At 38.8% G+C, this 4,028-nt stretch overlaps 1 non-coding gene across 1 annotated transcript; it reads right to left on the reverse strand.

Moving 5' to 3' along the window:
* Positions 1-509: 509 nt before the first annotated feature.
* Positions 510-646, reverse strand: LOC111754950 (small nucleolar RNA SNORA2/SNORA34 family). Its single transcript, XR_002789620.1, has one exon. It is a non-coding gene; the product is annotated as a small nucleolar RNA SNORA2/SNORA34 family (small nucleolar RNA).
* Positions 647-4,028: the final 3,382 nt, after the last annotated feature.

The raw sequence follows: 4,028 nt of genomic DNA on the forward strand, positions 1-4,028 counted from the left end.
CTTTTCTTTTACTCCTTTTTTAAAAGTTATTTTTACTTTTATTTTAAAGGGGGTAAAATTTAACACAACAAAACAGAACAAAACATGACATAAGAAAGCAATGTAAGAGATATAAATTTCAAAGCTAGATGACCTGAGTTCTTCACTATCTATCATATGGTCTCTTGTTTTCTTCCAAACAGTTGTCCATGCTTTTGCATACTGAGGATTCATACAAAACAACCTAGTATAAAACTGATTTGAACAGAATGAGGAAGGCAATTTAGGTCTTCAAAACCAGACAATAGGGAAGTCACAATGGCTGTTGTACAGTCTCTTGTTCTCTTCAAAATAGCTGTCCATGAAGTTCAACAAAACAGAATAGGCAAGGGTGAAGGCTTGCTTGGTTTCCTCGTGCTCCAGGTCCCAGCATGCTATGGGTCCCAGTAAATGCCCGGTGGCTCCCATCCTGGACCACTGGAGCCTGCCACACTCACAGCCGCTCATGGTGGTGGTGGTGAGCTGTTTCAAGCTGTTTCTTTCTAACGAATTGACCATTTCATTGCCCAAATTCTGAAATGGCCAACAGATCATAGAAAGACATCTCTTTAGGCTCCTGCTTGAAACCAACAGCATCAGGAAGCTGCCAGCTTTGATTCAGGGCCAGTTCTTTTACTCATTAATGGGATTTTTTTTTTTTGTCTTTTTGAGACAAGATTTCACTATGCAGTTCATGCTGGCCTTGAGCTCACTTTGTAGCCCACACTGGTCTCAAACTTGCAGTGATCTCCTGCCTCAACCTCCCAAGTGCTGGAATTACAGGCATGCACCACCACACCCAGTTCTTAACAGGATCTTTTGTTTAATTTTACCACTGTTACGGTTTATGTTCAGATGCCTCCCTCCACCCCTCAAGCCTCATACAATCATAGACACAGCCAAATCTAGCATTTGTGATTAGTTCGTTGTCTGGCTATCAGATTAGTAATATGAGTGCTACACCCACCCTGGGGTGGAGCCAGCGCAGTGTAACGGCAGGGAAGAAGGTGTGTCTTCTCATTTACCTGATTTGCACTTTGCTGCAGAGGTGGCCATGAACAACTGTCCCTCAGCCATGTCATTTTGCCTTGGAGCCAATTGAATATAAACTAAAGCCTCCAGCCTGTAAGAAATAAACCTTTCCTTTACTTTGGGCATCATTTTGTCTCAACAGGAAAAAAATTAACTAAGACAACCACTTTCTTCCCATCTTCCATTACTTAATTTTTCAAGATTTTTTCTTTTGTTTCCCACTTCCATTTCCTGCATCCTCTGCCCTTACTAGTATAACAATTAACCCTTATAAGTCTGTAGATAGCTAACTATATCTTAATACCGTTGAACACTGTGCTATTTTTAATGGCGGTAAAGTTGCTGTATTGAGTACTTACTGTACATTGATATCTGATTTGTCTTAGAGCTTGAAATGTAACTATAGATCTTATTTCTGTGGCTAAAGGTGGCACAATGTTAGTTCCTAGGGTTTGTCATTTCCCAGTTTGTATTTGAGGTTATTGCTGTTGCTGATTTTACTACTTTAGCCAAACTGACATAATTGTTTCTATTAGTTTTCCCTGATTCTAGATTACCTGGGGGTGTTATAAACAATACTGCAACAGCTTCACAAAGGCCTGGAAACTGGGCCATATAAGTTACAATCTCCTTTTCCTAATGAATGCAGGTGGTTGAGTCCTGGGTCAAACCCAAAGGCCAGTAGCTGTTCCACTTAGATGACATCTCTAAAAAGTAGACATTACTTAAAAAGGTCTGGATACTAGCAACAAAGCTACCTATCATAGTACTCTGCAAGCCTCAGCACGGAAAACAAATAAAGAAAAAAATTTAAAATGAGGAAAACAAGAAGCAAAATACCTCCAAAAGCCCCCAACTCATCCATAGCAAATTCTGGGGGACCTAACCCTAATAAAACAAATGATCAGCAAGTCTAGAGAAGATATTTAAAAACCAGAGGAGATGCAAAGAAATATGTAAACTATGAATGACCAGCACAGAAAAGAGCTAAAATCTATAAAACTTGTTTATATATGTAATAGTGGAAAACTTTCCAAGAATGGAAAAAGAATTTGATATACAGAAAAGTGAGGCATGTAGAATACCAAATAGTAAGGATCAGAAAGAACCACACCAAGACACATCACAGTCAAGGTTCCAGCAATCCAACACAAGAACATAATTTTAAAAGCTATGGAGAACTACAGTAGACTTCTCAACACACAAACTCTAAAGTCAAGGCAAGAGTGAAGTGTTTCCAGTGTTAAAAGAAAATAGCTTCCAATTCAAATTGACATAGTTCACAAAATTATTTTTCTTTTCTTTTCTTTTCTTTTCTTTTCCTTTTTTTTTTTTTTTTTTTTTTGGTACCAGGGATCGAACTCACAACCTTGTACTCACCAGACAAGCACTTAAGCCACTGAGCTAAATCCCAGGCACAAAATTACTTTTCAATACTGATAGAGAAATAAGATACTATAACAGAACATCTAATTAAATTGATGACTATCAAACCAGCACTCTAAAAATGTTCTCAAAGGTAAGAAAGAGAGACAATGATGATGACAATACCAAAAGTCACAATAGGATGAACCTACCTGGCAGGGAGAACAATTAAATAGAAAGCGAACCCACAGCAGGAAAATAATATAATCACACGGATAAATCAATACTTATCCTTTATAAACACCACTATGAATGGCCTCAATTCACCAATCAAAAGACAAAGGTTAGTATAATAGATCAAGAAATAAGATCCAGCCACAAGGAGGAAGGAGAACAAGAAGCCAGCTGCTTCCCGTAAGTTGGCGCCATGCACACATGCTGTGGGGAGGACAATGAGGCGCCAGTCCCTTCCTGTTAGTTGGCACCATTTGCAGGCCACAAGGAAAGCAAAAAGCACCCTGGTACCTACCTCTCCTGGAGTAACACAGGCTGAGATGATAGCTATTGAAGTAAACTTCAATGTAATGCTTGTAGTGTTTAGTGTTTCATTGACTTTGCAGGCCTAAGCCAGTAAGCTGATCATCTGTTTAGAGGATAACAGTTATGTAGCCGGATCTTCTTCTCCCTCCCTCTTCCCAACTCATGACCTAGTGCTTGCCAGGCAGGCACTTATGCTGCTAAACTAAATCCCCAGCCCCTGGATCTTGTTTCTTGATCCGTTATGCTAACAGAGTTTTAAAAAAAGAATTTCTCTTGTAAGTTTTTTCTTTCAGTAGTATTATTTAAGTTTTAATGCAAAACACTAAATATTTGTATAGTACATTGAAATGAAGTTAAATATAGCATCTTAAAACATGTTGAAAGATTTTAAGTAGTGCAGTTTTCCTAAGAGCAACAATTTTTGAAATTACACACCAATGATCAATCTTTTTTAAAGTTCGTTTTTCTTAAAAGGTATATTTTATGTAACATATAATCAGTTAACTAGATTCTGCCTTATAAAGTAAGTGCTTTTGTATTTGAAGCTGACTTTTAAAAGCCAATGAGCAGTCCTCAAAATTTAGACTCTCAGGTGATTAATAGAATAGTGTTCAGTTATGGGATCTAGAATTAAAACACCTTGCATTGTCCGGTTTTAAAGTGTCCCAGAGTTTTAAAGCATAAAAAGTAACATTTTATCTTGTGCTAATGTCACACTTCCTGTGGGGAGTGGTTGAAGCTGGAGACTGATCACACAGGTGGGGCTGGACAAGACTGGTCCTGAGAATAAAGAAGGCCTAAAGTGAGCTACATAAACCAGCTGCTCCAGCTCCAAGAATTCGAGGCACCTCTAGTCTATCATGCAAATAGGTTGCTAGACAGAGCGGTGTCATGTGACATCAACCTGCCGAATGCATAAATAAATGAGCTGCAGTGGCTAAGCAGTTCCTCTCCTGCCATTCAGAGAGAGGGATCTGACCTCAGCTACCTGTATTCTGACTCTTACCTTTATTTCTTCATCCCTCTCCTTCCTTCTCCCCAGGAACTTCAAGAGCTTCACAGGATGTGGCATA

This window comes from Cavia porcellus, unplaced genomic scaffold, assembly GCF_034190915.1.
Source record: "Cavia porcellus strain 051 isolate PalLab524CR breed Dunkin Hartley unplaced genomic scaffold, mCavPor4.1 scaffold_27, whole genome shotgun sequence".
Classification (NCBI taxonomy): domain Eukaryota; kingdom Metazoa; phylum Chordata; class Mammalia; order Rodentia; family Caviidae; genus Cavia; species Cavia porcellus.